The sequence below is a fragment of the Pelodiscus sinensis genome, chromosome 1, assembly GCF_052426305.1.
Source record: "Pelodiscus sinensis isolate ZL-2025 chromosome 1, ASM5242630v1, whole genome shotgun sequence".
Lineage (NCBI taxonomy): Eukaryota > Metazoa > Chordata > Testudines > Trionychidae > Pelodiscus > Pelodiscus sinensis.
In genome coordinates, this window is record NC_143052.1 from 134,473,365 (window position 1) to 134,492,827 (window position 19,463).

General features: G+C 42.5%; 1 long non-coding RNA gene across 1 annotated transcript; it reads right to left on the bottom strand.

The window, feature by feature from the left end:
- Nucleotides 1-3,725: 3,725 nt before the first annotated feature.
- Nucleotides 3,726-4,885, bottom strand: LOC142826744 (uncharacterized). Its single transcript, XR_012900978.1, has 2 exons — nucleotides 4,845-4,885; nucleotides 3,726-3,956 (listed from the first exon to the last, which is right to left on the bottom strand). It is a non-coding gene; the product is annotated as an uncharacterized LOC142826744 (long non-coding RNA).
- Between the last annotated feature and the right edge of the window lie 14,578 nt (nucleotides 4,886-19,463).

Consider the following 19,463-nt stretch of genomic DNA (forward strand, 5'->3'; position numbering starts at 1 on the left):
AGTTGGGGAGTGGGAGCAAAACTGGCTTTGAGCACCCCATATTGTGAGGGAACTCAACCCTAGCCTCAATTAGAACTGCATTCAGGTTACTGTCATTTAAGCTCTACCTGGTCTTCTGTAGACTTAGGCAAAGGAAAAATAGCCAACATACTGCTCTGGTAATATCCCCTCCTTCACAGTTCCAACTTCCAGCTCACAACTGACTGCTCCCCTTGACTACAGGTTGGAAGCGGGGTGCTGTGCCAGAAAGGGAGCCCTCTCCCATGGGAATAGTTTGAAGGGGTTTCTTCACTATGAAAGTGGCATAGGCAGACATTAGGACAAAGGAGAACTGACCCTGCAAAATCTAAATAATGAAGATAGAGACTGAAGTACGTTTTTCTCAACTCCAGTCGCTCTAGGTCTGGAGAAGCATGAAGAAGTTTGAAATCTATTGCCCTCGTTTCCTGTGGATAAAAAGCGATAATTCTCCAGGGTGGTGATTGTGGTAGCTTTTGCCAGCACCAAACTAATTTTTAATACTGCTTAAAAAAAGTAAGTAGCCTTTAAGTAATCCAGAGAAGAAAAGCTAGCTGATGCAAGAGATTACAAAATACTATTAATTCTTACAATTGCTTTGGTCATAAACATATTTTAGGCTGCCAACTGATTGAAATGAAAGCTTGAAGAAGGAAAATAAGAGCATCAAAACCAATGTGTTTTATGTCCCCTTCCAGTTCTAGGATCCTGCATGTGTACTATTTACACGTGTACCAAATTGTCTAATGTGCAAAATCTAAAATAGATGATTAGGGGTGTGCCGCACAGATGTGCATGTCTGGTAAATTTTAGGTAACTTCCCGCTCCCCATCTCTCACCTATTCTTATAGGATCCACAGTAATGGATGTATGTTCCCTATAGCCCAATGAAGCAGGACAATGCTATTATTTCCATTTCACAGAGGGGCAACTGAGGCAGAGAGACCAAGGCCTTGTCTACACTACAGAGATGATCAAAGCTGCCACAGTCCATCTTCCGGGGGTCGCATTAGCAGATGTGGTGAAGACACGCTAATTCAAACTGAGAGGGTACTCCTGTCAGCGCCGGAAGCCCTGCTCTTACCAGGACCAAGGGAAGTCGAAGGGAAAGTGTGCTCCTGTCAACCTCCTGTTGTGTGGACAGTGTCAAAATGCGATTTATGATACTTCAACTCCATATCTTAAGTCAACTTTCCCCTTTAGGATAGACCTGGGCCAACTGACTTACTCAAGATCACACAGGAAATCTGTAGTGTAGCAGGGACTTGACGTTGAGTCTCCAGCTATGAGAGGGGGAAAAAAATCATTCACATTTTCCAGACTGTGCTTTCAGATTGAAAATGTCATAGTATGAATGGATTTGGAGACCTAATTCCCATTAATTGTCACAGGAGTTGGGCATTGAGATTTCTTAGGCAGCTTTCAAAATCTCCATCAAGAACCTATATGTTGCTTACTTAGACCAAATTTCATCAGTTTCCTCTGATTCTGGGTGCCTGTTTTTGGGTGCTCAGCTTAAGACCCATTGGACTTGATTATCAGAGGCACTGAGCACCACAGCTCATATTGATGTCACCTGGATTTATGGGTGCTCAGCACCTTTTGAAAAGTCAGGCCCATGGTTTCTCAAACAGCACCCAAGAACTGGGTTCCCAAACTCAGAGACTACTTTGGAAAATTGTGCCCCCTTATAATTTATCTCTTGAAAGCCTCTTGCTACCTGATGGTTCCCTCTTTTCATTCTTTGTCCTCCTATCCCCTGTGGCTTCTCTGCCCCTTCCCTCTCCTCCCCTTCCCCCTCCCCCTCCGCAACTTTCCTCTTCTCATCTGTTTTGTTTTTTCTTCCTTCCTGCCTTCCCTTTCTTCTTTGAACTGCCCCCCTATGGGTATGTCTACACTGCATTCTTCTTTCGAGAGAGGAATGCAAATGCAGCCTAGTGAAATTGCAAATGAAGTGCGGATTTGAATTTCCCGCGTTTCATTTGTGTAATGGCATCTGGGCTCTTTTTCGACATACCCTATTTTGAAAGAAAAAACGCAGTCTAGACGGGGTTATTTTGAGAAAAACCCCTTCTTTTGAAATAACCTTTGAACTTCATTTTTAAGGAGTAAGGGTTATTTTGAAAGAAGGGTTTTTTCTTAAAATACCCCATCTAGACTGAATTTTTTCTTTTGAAATAGGGTATTTCGAAAAAGCGCCCGGATGCCATTATGCAAATGAAGTGCGGGAAATTAAAATCCACGCTTCATTTGCAATTTTGCTTGGCTGCCTTTGCATTCCTCTCTCAAAAGAGGAATGCAGTGTAGACATACCCTATGACAGTATTAAACTACCTCTCACAATTGCTGAACACAATTCTGGCCCATTAGCTTCCTCTCTGAACTGCAGATAGCTGTCTCCCAGAGTATCAAGTCCCCTACGTCCCTGCAACTGCTTCTGGAGCTGAGCTCATTTTAGCAAGGGCTGGAGGTGGCAGCTGGCTGCCTGAAGCTAAGAGAAGTTGGTGAAGACAGAGGAGGAAGTTATTGAGCAGCTAAAAAACAGCAGCTGAGTTTTAAAAATGGCTACCTGGAGCCCTAGGCAGGACTTGAAGCTCTCAGAAGAGCTCCCTGCCAACCCACGGCTGGTGGCAACTATGCATGCACACGTAGGGTGAAATTTACCCCCAAACAAAGCACGCACAACTAACTGTAGTCACTGTGGTCAATGGATACAGCTCCTTGCCATTTGACCTGTTCTAATCCTGCTCTGTATCAGGTGACTAGAGCCAGAGATGAAAAAAAAATTCTTACCAGCATTCATGTCTGCCCTACACTTAACACCATCTAAGCCCTGCTTTAAGACTTAACGCAAAGTGTAAGTGCATATAGTTTTGCTATTTTTCTGCACCAAGATTAAATTTACCCACAAGGACCTAAAACATTTCACATGGAAAATGAATCCAAATGGCCTAGGAAAGTAATAGCTATCAAAAAGTTTGCTAGCTGGGAAAATGGCCAGGTTAGAAAAAGGGTCATCACTTCAATTTATGCATAGAACGCATTTGCAAACAACTTGACCTCTCCCCATTTCCTAAGAGCCATCCATCCATCCATGGGACAGCTAAACTGACTCATACTTTTAGCTGTAACCCCACCCACAAACACCAGTTCTCCAGTTTCCTCCCGAAAAGAGCTAAAGGATTCAGCCCTGTCCAATAATAAACCCCCTCCAGTCACTAGAAGACTAGCTTGAAATGGCACTGAAAACTAGTGGCCAGATTTCCCATTTTCTTATTTACTCCGTGACAGGGAGGGTGTAATATAACCATTCTGACCTACCTATTCCACATACCTAATGCAGACAGCAAGGAATTAGCCCTAGATTCCAGTTCTGATTCTGTCTGCTTCTCTATCTACATGTGATAGAGATTCTCTATCTGATTCTGTCTGCTTCTCTATCTCTATCTATAGCTATATCTGTATGTGTGTGAAAATCATATATGAAATTCTCAGTCAGTGCAGTTCCCAGTGCTAGAAACAGTGGATGGTGGTAAAAAACTACCCACGGGTATTTGATGGCCCTCTAAAAATACTTGCATAGCAATAGTCTGTAGTGCTCTGTTGCTATACAACACAGTTACTAAAACAAGAGAAAGATGTTTTTTTGTTTCCACTTTTTTTAAGCAAAGATGCTTATATGCAAAAAACAGAACCCTATGTCACTGCACCATTAAAAGTTTGGATTTTAATTTCAAAATAGTTAGAACATACAGAGAATAGTTTCTCCACAACAGCATGGTTTACAATGCAGTCTGTCATTACATTATACTTGAAACAGAAACTCAAAGCTGCAATATTAACTAACAACATATGTTGCAGACAACTGACAACAGCCTCGATCATCCCAGATTCATTCCCAGACCACCATCCCTTCTGTGCACTGAATGAGATAAGGACTGTAATAGAAAAATAGTGTGTGACTATGCACTTAAAGACTCAATCAGAATATATACATACAAGAGGGTAGGAAGAGGATGAGAGTGAAGGTTGCAAAGACAACTTTAATTTCTGGCACTTCCTAAACTTCTCTGTCATTGACATTAGAACCTTAATATAGTTTCTTTGTATGTCATTTCCTATGTTTTTATAAAACTTAAAATGAAAATGAAAAGTCTGTGGTGTGGAACCATATTGGCATCACACATGGATATGCCCCTTCCTTTTTAGTGTAAACTGATTTTTATTGAAAATATCCTGGGTTTTACAAAAAAAATTATTCCATTTTTTTCTGATTTCACTTTACTTTTCAGCTATATAAAAATAACTTGTTTTATTAGTGTGACGTAGTGGGGGTACCTTGCTGGGGCTGTGGACGACCTCTGCTGTCTGTAGCATGACCCAGCAGGGCAGGGGGTGAGTCATTATGCAGAGGGGGCTCCAAACCTGTCTGACCAGCTACCCCCCAGGGAGAGAAACAAAGGAAGATGGAATGCTGCCCCTGGCTGTGTGCAGGGCTGGAAGAGAGTTAGTTAGTTTCTGTTGGGGGATCATGGAGGAAGCAGCCTAGGCAACAGGCTGGAATTTAGGGGCCCAGTGTTACCCATCTCAAGGGGGGCTGAGGCATCCTAGGCCTGCCATGTAACCAGATTACATCTGTGCTGTGCTGTATCCTGGAGAGGCAATAAATTCCCTCTGTTCTACTGGCTGGTGGAGTCTGTTCGTGCCATTTCGGGGGTGCAGGAGGCGGGAGAACCCCAATGCGCCATCACAATTAGGAAGATACAATACATTGCATAAGATACATGTAGGATAATACATTCGTTTGTGTGTATATGCAAAGGTACCTGTTGAAGTAAGGCTATGTACGGCTCTAGAGGATACACAATAAACAAACAGGCCTTCACGCACATTTTGTAATGTGCGTGTGAATCTGAATGCACTGATAAATCTCATGCCCTCCACGTTCACACTGCAAGCCATTAGTAGATAAAGTTAAGATTTGACATGCTAAAGTGGGAAGAAAACAAAATCTGAATCAAAATATGTTTCAGAACCAAAGGGAAGTATTTGAAAAAATGACAAAAACAATACGGGAGAAAAGGATGAAGTTTAGTGTAGGAGCTGCAAACTTGTGGCCCAGATATTAAATGTAAATCTATATAGCCTAATAGTTTTAAGTCTACAACAGTAAACTAGTTATTCTAACAATGTCTTATTAGAAGATTAGAAATATATTGTTTTCTAAGGGGAAATTGTGCTTTGAGTTCTGCAGCAAACCACATGGAGGAACAATCAATAGCATTAGTCTTCAGCCACCTGTCTTCCTGTCCACAAAAACAAACCTTGATATTTACCCAGAAAAATTAAGTTTTTGTTCTGGTTTCCACCTGCTTGTGTTTTAATAAACACCAAATTCACAGAAAACACTAATAAAATAAAAACAAAAAAGCGCCCTATACATGAGTCATTAGCCAGTTTGAGTTCTTTGGATCTACTGCAGAGGCCTCTTGCTTGCTTAGGTGCTAACAGTAACTGGTAGCAATAGAAGGCAGTTTTCTTTTATGTGCGCCTGCCACTAGAAGAGGATGGAAACACACATTTGGCCAGGTAGGTTTCACAGGTATTTGTTAGACAGCAAAGAAATGTTGAGATTCAATAATAATGGGTTAAATTCCAGGGCCTATAGAGAAATGTTCTGAGTATCTGGACCTTCTGTCCTGCACCCTCCCCCCTTTTCTGGTTCCTCCAATACCCTCTCTTTTTCAGCTCCTACCTCTGACCCCTCCACCCAATTTCTATTCCTATTGTCCCCAGTCATACCCTTCCCTACTCCTACCACTCTCAAATTACTACCCTATTCCTCAGTGTCTGCTCCTCCACTACTCCTCAACCACAGGATCCTGCCTTTCCTCCATCTCACTCTTCATCTTCCCTCATTCTCTGCTCCAAATCACTCGCCCCAATCCTGCCAACCCAAAGGTTCAAATATCATGAGACTGGCTCCCAAATCAGGAGGCTTTTAAAACAAATATTCTCTCCTGTGTTTTGGTCTGTATTCTCCACCTGCAAGGCATGCGTGTCAGTTACAGGACTGTGAGCACTCGCAGACACACACAGTGAGGGACACAACGTCAGCCTGCACTACCGGTGCTTTTGCTGGAATTCACAGCTAAGAGAGTTTTTATTAAGTAGTGCCTGATACTGCAGAGAGCTGCCAGCTTCTCCCCAGACACCAAAATTCCAATTAATATATTGATGGGCCACCAGGTTATCAATTCATTTTGCACCCCATTGCCCCTCATCAAGTCCACCTTCGCCCTTGCTCCTCCTCACATCTGCTTGTTAAAATGAAAGTGTTTCATGCTCTGTTTATATTATATAAAGAAACAATCTAGGGTACCGCTTCAGAAGGTCACCTGTAAGAGAACAGCAGCATTATAGAATAGGGATCTCTCACATAGACTATAAAACATTGGTGCATTCCCCTCCTGACTTGGCTATCCTATAAAGACTTGAGATGTGGGGATTGCTTTACTCTTCTCAGTCTCCAGCAAATTCTTTGACTCGTTCTGCTAATCATTGGAAAATGAGGACAGCTTTTAAATTTGAAGTCATCTGAACCACAAAGTGCGAACCCTGCAAAGTGGCCTGTGTGGGCAGGTCCTTCCTCCCCCAATGGCACCTGACCGAAAGGATTAGGACTTTGCATGAGTGGAAGGGAGAAAACTGTTAAGGATCATTTTGCAGGACAAGGCTGGACCATCTGCAGGAGAAAGGCATCCAAAAAAAGCAGCTCCATCTACTGCTGTTATGGTTTTTCACACCCTTAGAGCCACCATATACTTTGGCTATGTCTACACTGCAAGGTTTTTGAGAAAAAACAGCTGGTTTTGCGCAAAAACCCGTGAAGTGTCCACACCTCAAATGCACTTTTGTGCAAGTAAATCAAGAGTAAAACAGCAGAACAGAGGGATTTTTCCACTGTAGATAAACATCCTTTTACAAGGCATGACTCCTGTTAGCGCTAAAAGGCAAGTGTGGATGCTCCAGAGGGGTTTCTTGTGCAAGAAATCCCTATGGGAAAAAGCACAAGTGCTCTCTTGCACAAAAGCGCATCACTTTTGCAATGTGCTTTGCAGGGACGGTCTGTAAGCCTAGGCAAACTAGGCGGTTGCCTAGGGTGCCGCTGGGTCAGGCGCCCAATGATGGCATCACGGGGCGCCCCAGTGCCTCGTGATTACGTCACAGCCATTGACGGTCATGCAGGTGGGGGCGCCAATCGCACCTTCGACCTGGGGCACCAGCTGCCGCAGCCAGCCTCAGGCTGCTTCTGGTGCTTTGAGGTGTGGATGTGCTCTTGTGCAAGAAGCATGTAGTGTAGATGGAGCCTTTCAGTCTAGTTTAGGATTAAGGGGTGAAGGGGGAAAGAAAGCAAATGCAATGTCTTAATGAAGAAGGAAAGCATGTTTATTTGCATAATAATTGGTTATAGCAATCCTAATATGTAATGAATATCTGACATTGCTCACTTTTTTTAAAGGGGAAGTGCATAGAAAACAAAGGTATCACAATTTCATTGCCATATACTCCACAACTGCCCTTCAGATTCAGAATGCTAAAAGAATAAAATTAAACAGAGAGATTAATACAGCACTGAATACTTTAGCTATCCAGTGTCTACATTGCACTATTATTGTTTTTTCCTGAGATGGTTTTTTTTTTTTTGGGGGGGGGGGGGGGAGAATCAGAGTTTTAAGGCATGGTCCAAAGGCTCTATAGCCATATTAGCTTAAAGTTCATCTATTGCCTGCTTAATTTGAAAAAGTGGATCAGGTATAGTCTTTTGATAAAGTTCTCCAAGATTAGAGGATACTCTACTAGCCAAAGCCCCTCTTACGCAGTGAGTGCTGCCAACAGCAGCTCTACAAATACCCACCTGAGACCTGCACCATTTGACACAATGAACAAAGCTTGCTGGCTGCTACTGAGAGAGGGTGTTTCTTTAGCGGTAAAAGCAAGAAAACTCTCTCTCTCTCCTCATTCTCCAGAAAGCATCAAACCCAGAGACTTGGTTTGGCACCTAATGCTGAGTGAAACCAAGTGATGAGCTCTTTGGTAGTGAATTCCACTCCATCCAGGACATTCTTCCTCTAAGAGATGTCTCCTCCATTTACATCCAATAAACTCCTCCTGGCTGCCAAACAAAGCATTAGCTGCACAGATGGGTCCGTAAGTAAAGAGGAACACCACCAAAAAGGGCATAAGACCAATTTTTTAAAACTCCATAAGAGATCCTTAAAGTAACCAGAGATAATCCAGCTATAATGTTCTTTAAAAGGGACAAAACACATCAATCAATTCAAATGAGATTTAACCTACTCCATTACAGTGGTTTCCAAGAATAATGTAATTTGTTTTCTTTGTAAAATAAATGATTTCCTGTGCGCCCTCCCCCCCAAAAAAGAAACACTGAAAAAGAGAGAGAGGGAGAGAGAGAGAATGGAAAATATCAGTTCATCTGAATGACAAACAAGGGCCTGGTACTGAAAAGACTTAATCACACGCATGGTTGCAGTATCTGTGCTTAAAGCCTCAGTCCTCTGCAAAGACGTATAGCAGGGGTGCCATTTCAGATTTTGGTGGTGGCGGCTTGACATCTGCATGCTGTGATGGGGGGGGGGAGTGAGTATATGATGGGGAGTGGACTGAGGACAGAGGCTTCAGCATTGATACTGAGCATGCTCTATACAAGCCAAGCACCAAATGGAGAGGGGAGAAGCAATGCCATGCACCCCCTCCACACACACACACACACACACACACACACCATCTGTATCCTGGGGCTACCAAGGCACTGGAAAACTGTACTTTTTTGGCAAAAAACTTAGCAGTTAGCTGGCAGGAGCACTGTATCTAATTCCTATATACAAAAGAAAATTAAATAAATATTAGACTCGCTCGGCTCTAACAATAACATATTTTGACATCTTGTGGTAAAGTCATTTAATGGACACTAGTTAGCCTTAAATTTTTGAGACAGGCCTCATCAGGACTCCTGGGCTCTATATAAGAACATCAGAATAGCTGTAGTGGGTCAAACCTAAGGTCCTTCTAGCCCTGTATCCTGTCATCCAATAGTGGCCAATGCCAGGTGCTTCAGAAGGAATAAACAGAGAGGCAATCATCATGATGCATCCCCTGTTGCCTATTCCCAGTTTCTGGCAAACAGAAGCTAGTGACACCACCCCTGCCCACTCTGGCTAGTAGCCACTGATGGGCCTAAACTCCTTGAACTTATTTTGTTCTTATTGGAACCTTGTTATAGTTTGGGGCTTTCCACCATCTCCTGGCAAAGAGTTCCACAAATTTATTGTGAAAAAAAAATAATTTTGTTTGTTTTAAATCTTCTGCCTATAAATTTAATTGGGTGAGCTTTCTGTGCTATGTTAGAGAAGGAATAAATAACATTTCCTTATTCTATTTTTCCACAAGGTTCATGATTTTCTAGACATCTAACACATCCCCCCACCCTTTAGTCACTTCTTTTCCAAGCTGAAAAGTCCCAGTATTGTTAATGTACCCTCATATGGAAGCTGTTTCTTACCCCTAACCATTCCTGTTGCCCTTTTTGTGCCTTTTCCAAATTCAATATATCTATCTTTAGATGGGGTGACTAGATCTGCATAGAATATTCAAGATGTGGGTATATAATGACTTAATGTAGAGGCAATATGGCATTTTGTCTTATCTATTCCTTTCCTAATGATTCCCAATATTCTGTTAGCTTTTAATTTTTAGACTGCACTGCACATTGAGCAGGTGTTTTCAGGGAGCTATCCACAATGATTCCAAAATCTCTTTCTTGAGTGGTAACAGCTATATTGTACGGATAGTTAAGATTATGTTTTTCCATGCGCATTTCTTTGCACTTATCAAAAGTGAATTCCATCTGCCCTTGTGTTGCCCAATCACCCAGTTTTGTGAAATTCCTTTGTAACTTCCTGCAGTTTTGGATTAGTCCCTGTTCACCCCTTTTTCAAGAACACTTATAAGTTTCACAGCTGTGGCCCAAAAGCAAATCCCAGTAGCACAACACTCATTCCTACTCTTGCCCTTACCCCCAATCGTTTTCATGATGATCTAATGATCTGACAATGACATGAATGATCTGACAATGTTTTCATGATTATCTAACGATCCTTCAATGACATGAATGCCCAGCCTCTTGTTATTCTTAATCACATGCCTCCCTTCTTTTTATTACAAACTCCCCGCCCCAAAGGCAAAGCTGCAAGCAGCTCAAACTCTGTTGCATTTAAGACCTGCCTCTGGAGTCAGAGCATGCAGCTTTAAGCAGACCTCAGTATGAAATCCAGGGGTTCCAACCTCCGGAAGGGGGGCTACTGCCCCCTAACCCTACATAAATGGCACTTTTGCCCTATACCCATGCTTAACTCTATGAGCATGCATTGCTTCACTGCGCACAAGAGGAATACACTTGTAGAAACAATTAAGCATGTAGATAAGTCTTTGCAGGACTGGGGCATTAGGGCTAAAGTCCCAGTCCTATAACCACACACAATTAACTTCACTACAGGTAGTGTGTATAGTGCCACTGAGCTCAGTGAATCATGAATAAAATGAAGTTAATATGTAAGCATTTTGCACAATTAGAGCCTTGGGGAACAGAGCTCAACACCCATGAACAGCCCTACAACTGGGTGGGTGTATAAAATCCTGCGGTCATGAGAAATCTGATTGTAATAACAAAGGGTGTGGTCCTGCAAACAGGCATAAGGGTGACTGTTCATTATGAGTAGTCCCACTAAAGTCAATGCAATTACACAAGTGAAGTTATTCAAATGCATAAATGTTTCAGAACTGAGTCCTGATCTTTGTGGAGCCATTCATTCTGAACAACCCTGCAAATGCCTGCTGCATACCATGGTGTTTTCGCAAAACATTTTGACAGAGAACCTGAGTTAACGTGATTTTTTATGACCATTTAATTAAAATGGTGGGCTGTATTTTTATTTGCTTTCTCAAGGCAGAATTTTTACTAGGAAATAACATTGTGATAAACATTACAATTATACAAATATCTGTCTTCTGGGAAAAAAATAAAGTTAAGATGTTCATATTTTCAATAGTGTGTCATTAAGTGGCTGTGTGATTAAATAATGCAGCTCTTCTGCCCCAGTTTTGATAAACTTTTTTTACAGTATGCCAAGACACTAAAAGAAATTAATATTTTATTGCTTTTTATGAAAAATGCATATCACCTCTCCCATAGCAAAGCTCTTTAGTGATACTTGAAACTGCTCCTACAAAGCAAATGAAATTTTGCCATTGACTTCAAGGCGAGTAGGATTAGGCCTTACTTTTGCAAAATGTAAAAAAGGGCTTTTTAATTCACAATCTTGCAGGTCTAAACATGGGGCCACTATCATGCCTTCATAATAAATAACAGGGATAACCAAACTTTAAAAACTAGTTTGTAGAATACAATGTCACTACTCCATTAGTAAAAACAAGGAATGAAACCACCCCTGCTGTTGGGAATGATCTGAACATTATAAAAACAAAGTCAAGCTCGCCGGCTGATATAGCACTGTGCACAAAAAGATTTATGTAGGTTTAATTTATGCTGTCCATAAATTATGGCAACATAGGATATAGTGTTAGCGTAGCTATAGCCATAGTATAACTAGCCAAACCTCTATAACCACAGTAGTCATTTTTAAGTAACCGGAAAAACAGCACACCTACCTGAATAGAAAACTCAGGCATCTTTATTGAAGCTGTTGTAACTGCCATAACTCTATACATATCCTAAACTTTCCAAGCTTTTTAAAAGAAACAAAAAACAAACAAACAAAAAAAAGGTTTTAGCATTTTTCATAGGATCAGTACTTTAGCCAAGGAAAATTTAACTCACTTAGAAGTGGGCCAAATCCTCCAGATTTTATTCATTTGAATAGTCCCATTGAAATCATAAGAATGAAATTATACATATGGGAATGTACTAAGCCAGTGATACGTATGTGAAAGAGTCCTTAACCTGATGAATGTGAAATTTTGATCAGACTTTTAGTACAGAAGATGCTTTGTACATATTCAAAGAAGAAAAAATAGATCCAATCAAGGAGAAATGCCATGAATATCATTTTAAATTCAGTAACATACCGGTTGAACCTCTCTGGTCTAGCAACATCTGTGGTCTGGCTGGACAACGGATAGTGCGGCAGCAGAGAGCCCAGCTGGCCAGGTTCAGAAGTTCAGCCCAACCTGAGCTGGCAGTGGGGAGTGCATCCCCAGTGAGGCTGGTACAGTGGGGAGCACGGCCCTGGCCAGGGCCAGTAGCCACGAGCACAGCCCCCCTGAGGCTGGCGAGGTAGGAACTGCAGTCCCGGCCAAGGCTGGCACAGTGCGATACACAGCCTCAGTCGGGGCTGGCGTAGTAGGGAAAGGTAGCCCCAGCCAGGGCTGGAGGCAGCAGGGCTAGCAGCTGGGTGCACAGCCTGTACCAGTGCCATGGGGGGCACAACCCCAGCCAGCATTGAAGGCAGCGGGGCCGACCTCTGTCCAGGGCAGGCGCGGTGGGGGGAATAGTCCCAGCCAGGGCTGGAGTCAGTGGCAGGGAGCACAGGCCCACCCTTTCACCTGTGTAGGGAGCCTTGACCTCCCTTTGTCCAGCAAACCGTGTGGTTCGGGACTATGCAGGTCCGTAGGGTACTGGACAAGGGAAGCTTGACTTGTATCATATTCCTCCACCTTTTTGCACAAAACCCCACTTTTGCACAAGATCCCTTCTTCCAATTTTTGAGGAAGAAGGGATCTTGCACAAAAGAGGGGTTTTGCTCAAAAAGGCCTTATCTACACAGTGCTTTTTTGCACAAAAATCTTGTCCACAAAAAGGATAGGAAGAGAATATGCAAATGAGAGCACAAGATATGCAAATTAGCACTCCATTTGCATTTCCTCTTCCAGAAAGTTCATTGTGTAGATGTAGCCCTACAGAATAGGAAGCGACTGACTAGGATGGAGTACTGCAGTGAAAGTTTAGGGAAAAAAATCACAATAAAGAATTTTCACCAAAATTCAGCACATTTCAGGATAACTGAAATGGAATTGTTTGGCTTGCCAGATCCTCAGCAGAACACTCTTGCACATTTCACTTCCTGTTTGAAGGGAAATAGAGAACCTAATAAACGTCCTCTAGGCAGGTTGCCAGAAGTTAAGCTCTTCTCGGGATCTCTGCCTCCCTGTCCAGCCAGGTTGTCTGCATGTCAGGCTCTTATCAATTTCTAGGCATGCACAAAGTGAAATTGGCCTTTTCCATAGAAAAGGTTCAGTGTCACCAAACATTCCCTCTTCCTATTAGAAAACTTGAAGGCTACATCTAGACTACATCCCTTTTTCGTAAAAAGGATGTAAATTAGACGTATCGGAATTGCTAATGAAGCGGGGATTTAAATCTCCCCCACTTCATTAGCATAAAAATGGTTGCCGCCTTTTTTCTGCACGGAGCTTTGTCGGAAAAAAAGCGCCAGTCTAGATGCTGATCTCGCGGAAAATAAAGCCTTTTCCGAAAGATCCCTTATTTCATAGAGGGATAAGGGATCTTTCAGAAAAGGCTTTATTTTCCGCAAAATCAGCTACAAATGAGAGCAGAAGCAGACCCACACTAAAGGGCAAGCAGCAAGAACACTGTGAGTCCACTCCCATCCTGAGTCACAACAACACGATAGAAACGCAGTGAAGCTATGGAGTCTGCTTTGCTTCTCGATGCTTCAGACACATGAGAGAGGGCACTGCACCAAGTATTGTTGTCATTTAATGTATGTTTATTTTGGTCCAAGGTTGAGGTCAATGAACAAGGAAGAGGTTATCAGATGACTCATATTAGCCTCAGCTCTAGGCTGTGATAAAGTTAGTACTGTGCCTAGTGGGAAGATTATGATATTGTCAGATGGCCAGGACATCTCTTTACATAATTCATTTATTTTCTGATGCAATTTTCTTTTTTCAATTTGAGCAGGGAGGAAATATTGTTTCACAGTAGAAAGCATCTGAGCCTTATGTGTAGTATGCCCATCTGAAGTGACAGAGCTGCTCATCTAATTGCATTATTAATATAATGTTTTCTTCACTATATAAAAATACTCACTGACATTATCTGACAGAGAGATTTTCAGGTAGTGTTGTGCAGCCGGGAAACCCCAATTATGGGTGGGAATGGAGAAAGATCAACCACTTGAATAATTTGCAACAAGGACAAGAGAGTACACGGTAGCAAACACCCCGCCTCTGAGTATGAACTAGATGGGACCTATATTTATGTACTAATTCAAGTCTTTCAGTGTTAGCCCACTCAAGGGTGACCAGGTGGTCAGTTTGTGACCAGAATACTTAGTCAAAAAGTGATTCTGGTGGCTCCGCTCAGCACCAATAACAGGCCATTGCCCGTCCAGTTGGCTGTGCCACCACACTGTACAACTGGCCTCTGCTCAAGCCAAAGTCTATCAGAAGCAAAGCTTACACAAAGCATTGAAGAGGTAGGGGACGATACACTTAAAATCCTCCAGTCCAGGGTGACAGGACTGAGGAAACTCCCCTACCCTCATTTGGATCTAAGACAGACGAGAAAGGCATACAGAATGCAGAACAGAAATTCCAAGGCAAAAACCGCACTGAACTCTGGGACCTGAAAAGCAGGGACGCATTGCCTGATGAGAAATCTCTGCTCCAGATGGTAATGATTCTAGGCCTGCTCGCACCCCAAGATCGATAATTATCAAACCAATTCTAGTAATAAATGCTCTATTGGCACTCAAATACTGGAGCTTTCTAATTGCATTATGAGCTCCCTAGAAAGAACACTGCCAAAAGCCAGAAATGATCAGCTCCTATTGTCTAACTTGAACAAAAGAAAAGAACTTGGGTATACTCCCTAGAATCATGTTCTCCCTTAACTCGTCGTTTCTGTACAAAAACCCCTACCCAAGTAAGGGCTGATGCATTGGAACTTCATCTTTTCCTGACTGATTGTACTGGGAGCTTGGCTTGTCTCCAGCTTTCTGAACCCTCAGCCACCCAGACCACCTGGGAACCCTGATTGATTCAAGCTTTACAGCGTGGTGAGGTCCAGTTCTCTCTCTCTCTTCGTAGGCATAGCTGCCTGACTCTGCCTTATGAGATCAGCTATTACTCATTGAGTCTAACTCATATAATCACATTTAAGTTAAATTTAATATTGTAAGTGTTTTGCTTGTTTGGATCCCCTTGTATGGTTACTAGCTGGAAATAAATAGCTTGGTTTCTTCTCTCTTTTTCTCCCCTTCTGCCCCCAGTGTTTTTGACTCCTCCATTCATTCTGCAGTAACACTCCTTGTACCTAAGCTAAAGGTCCCTGCAGCACCCCAAAATCCAGTAGGGTCTGCTCATCAAGTAGATTACCGAAATGAGGGAGGCAACTTAAAAAGTGCTGTTTAGCTCAGCCTACTGAGTTCAAGAGCATAGGAGGGTAACAGCTTAAAAAGCTGCTGTCCAATTATACTAAGTGTAGGGACATACATGGAATCAGCTTGTGAAAGCTGATTAACACATCCTCTTAGAGGTACTCTGTTAACATGTGTGCAGATATTCAGGTAATTCTAGGGTGGGAAGAACACAAGTCTGGAGAACCTAGATCCTGCAAACTAGCTCCACCAAGAGAGAACTGACAGACGGGAGAAATAGAGCTCTGTTTCTTGCATCTACACTGCACCTGTAGCTCAAAATAAGCTATGCAATTTGAGCGATGCAAATTGTGTAGCTTATTTTGAGTGGTTTTCAAAATAAATCACTATTCCAAAATGTCCCTTAATCCTCATGAAATGTTGGAATAATGAGCCCATTATTTTGAAAGCTATTTCAAAATAACAGGTTTCTTTAAAAGATGTGGAATAGCTATTTTGGGATACTGGAAGTATCCCAAAATAGAGCCACAGTATAGCTGTACCCTATAAGAACACAAGTGACAAGCATTCTAGGAAACTCTAAAAGAAGTGTATTATTTCTTTAAAAATGAATATTGTTGACTAGTATTGCAGAAGAGCCAATGTATCATATATTTTTCTCCACCTTTGTCTAACTATGTTATAAACTCTTTGTTGCAAACTCTTCTGTTTTATTGTACACATGTAGCTCCTACCATGCTGTAGCCCTCATCTTATTTGGGGTCTCTAGGCACTAAACAGCAATTGAAATATTAATGTGGAAGTATATATGTGTTTGTGCATGTTAGATGTGTACAGGTGTGGGAGTCTGTTTCTACAGATTTATTGATATATCTATCTGGACAGATGCATTTCTGTGGTTGTGCTTTATGGATTTATATTTGGCGTTCAAGAGTGGGCCTTTAATGGACTCACTGCAGCTGTGATAATGTGAGGTCCTAATTCCACACATAAAATTACAAAAATTTTAGTGAACAAAAACATGGAGATGGTTTCAAAAAATGAGAAGAGGGTAGGAAAAGAATCATGAAAACCTTAGTGATTTTTTTTTATAAATTGAGCCTTTTGACTATTTTGCTGCCAGCTCTAATCTCCTAAAACAAATAAAACCTGAACCTAGCATAATACATCTGTCAAAATGATTAAAACGCCTGTTTGGGCCTTGCAGTGAAAATGAGCACATGGGAGAGGGTGGGGGACAGCAAGCAGTGGAAATAGGGGGGATGGAATCAGCAGGGGCAAGGAAGGGCAGGGCTCGCAGAAGGGACAAAGCAAGGGTGCTTAGTTTTCTGGAACTGGAATGTTGGCAATGCTAACCCATTCCTGGATAACAATGCATGGGCTTTCTATGCGCAGAGCCATAAGCACTACCAGAAACTAGCCTGGTCAAAGAGAGGAGCAGTGTTTTCTGCTCACCCCACAGGAGCTCTTCTGTAGAAAGTCTTTGGGGCCTGAGTCTTCATGTGCATTGGCCCAGGGCAGGTAGGAGTAAAGCCAGGCCATTATCTAGAGCAGGGCTATTCAACACACGGCCTGTTGGTTTGCGGCCCACGGTGCGGTTCAGGTTTACATGGGGCTCAACACATGGCCTGCGGGTGGGATCCTTTGAACATGGCCTCCACAACAGTGAGGTGGCTCCCAGGCAGGGTGAGCATTGAAAGACACAAGCAGATGGGCTGGCTGGAACAGACAGGCATCGTGTGTCAGCATTTCTAGCCCCCAGGGAGGAGGTTCTTGGGGCACCGGGGCATTGTGGGAAGTGTTGGCTGATTACCCTTGTGGGCAGAGCCTGAGAGGTGCTCACTGGTTCACACTGGCCACGTTTGGGTCCAGTGCTGCAGCTTAAGGCTTAAACTTCGTGTTCATGCCCATCAGTGTGAAAGAAGCTATTTGACCACGCTTAAGTAGCAGCCCTCAGCATGTGCTGTATCATTGTGACCCCCAGGGCTTCCAAAGTTGAGTAGCCCTGCTCTAGAGCATAGTCCCCTCCATAACTGCTCCTATACAGCCACTATGCGAGGCAGATCATGAAGCTGCACTACCATAAGAAATGGGTGACATTACCAGCTGGCAATGAATCTCCATTGATCCTTTTTTCAAGATAGAATTTTTTTCATGCAAGCGATGCACTTGTCTCTTACTTTTCAGTACAAGCCTCCCCTTGTCATCAAACAAAGCACGTATAATTTGTGGGTGAAGAATCTATAGGACAAATCACTGAAACATATTTTGGTTTTTAATATGATGGTATATAGATAGTGCCCCCATTTTAAAAAAATCCCTAAAGAGAGCCAACTATGACAGATGAAGTCTGTGTGTAATTTTATTAAAAATTAAGGGGGTTGGCTCTGAAGTTGTACAAACAAGGATGAGACACTCTTTGGCTTTTGTACTGATTCTTGGCCCAGCTGGAAATAAAACACACCAGGACTAATTTTAGTACAATATTGCAAAGGATCTGCACATGCCAAGTTCCAGAACAGTTCAGTTTGAAATGGACACATTACAAAGCCCAGAAAACAACTTGTAAAGGGAATATGACAAAAGTCCAGACTTTTATCCAATCGCCACTGATTTCAATGGCTTTAGCTTCAAATAAAGACTTTGGCTAGCACTAAAATAAAAATGGAGAGTCAGAGAGGAGGCCAGGGAGATTTGAAGTAGATGTTGAAATCAAGTATATGTACATGTGCCAAAAGGGAAAGCAGCCTAAATATTTTAATTATGAGCAGTTGCTCGTCTTAAGAAAAGAGAAAATGCAAACAGCAAGGAAAGCTATTTCAGTGACCTGTGAAAAGACAACGATTGTGCAATTCCCTGCTCAAGGAGATATACCTGCACTAGCTGGGAGTGAGCTTAAACCCTAAAAATAGAACATCAGCATGGCGATGCAAGCACCTAGCTGTCCTGCTGATCTTGGAGCTGTAGCTACACTATTTTCAGTGTGCTGGTTAAGAGCTAGTGGAGGGATGGGAGGGGAGGGGGAATGTAATCTCGAGCAGGAATCACACCCCCCAGCACGAAGTGCTGCAGAACCAAAGTTATGCATCTGATGCTGTACCACGTCACCTATCTACTCTCTCACCATAGCTACTGGCAATGAAGCTGTGCTGCTAATAGCAATAGCGGGACTTTTTTTTTAAATAAAGAGTCTAAGAATGTCTACACTACAGCAGCAGAGCTGCAGTAGCACCATAGCTGTGCTGCTGTAGCGCCGTAGCGTAGAAACTTCCTACACTGATGGAAGATTTTTCCCTCAATGTAATTAAGCCACCACTCATGACAGTGGTAACTAGATAGATGGAAAAAATGCCTCTTGTCCTCCTTCCTGCATTGACAGTGGGGGTTAGGTCAATCTAACCGTGGCAGAAGTTTTTCCACAGGTATGTAGCTAGGTCAAGTTAATCTGAAGTGTAGACTAGGCCTAACTATTTATTTTTATGTCATGATAGAGCATGGGCTCCCCAGCCAAGGTCAGTCTCCATTGTACTAGGCATTAAACACAGTCTTATTATGGGGTGTCATTTAGGAACACAGGTCAGCAGCTTTGACTCCAGGTTAACAGTTTCTGTGAGAAAAATGTAATTGTGTTTGGCTCTCTATTGCAGGGCATTGTTCCACCTCTACTGCCACAAAAAACTCAAGTGGCTGATTCATGTACTAAACATGGCATGTTTCAGTCAATGCTATGGAGCTTTAGGTCCTCTGCCAAGAGCTGGAGTTTATGACAGCAAAAGGACCCTCCATCTGTGTATATCATTATGGACAGCCCCTGATATTAATTTAAATTCTTGCAGTACATGCTGGCTAATATGGCAATATTGCTGCATCTGATTACATGTGATATATCCAAACCAAGAAACTTGATTATGCAGACCCAAAGCTCCATGTTTGGGGCTGGGGTTTGGGCTCACACATTAGTTTGAAAATAAACTGTGGCAGCTGTGGTGTGGCTTCAGATCC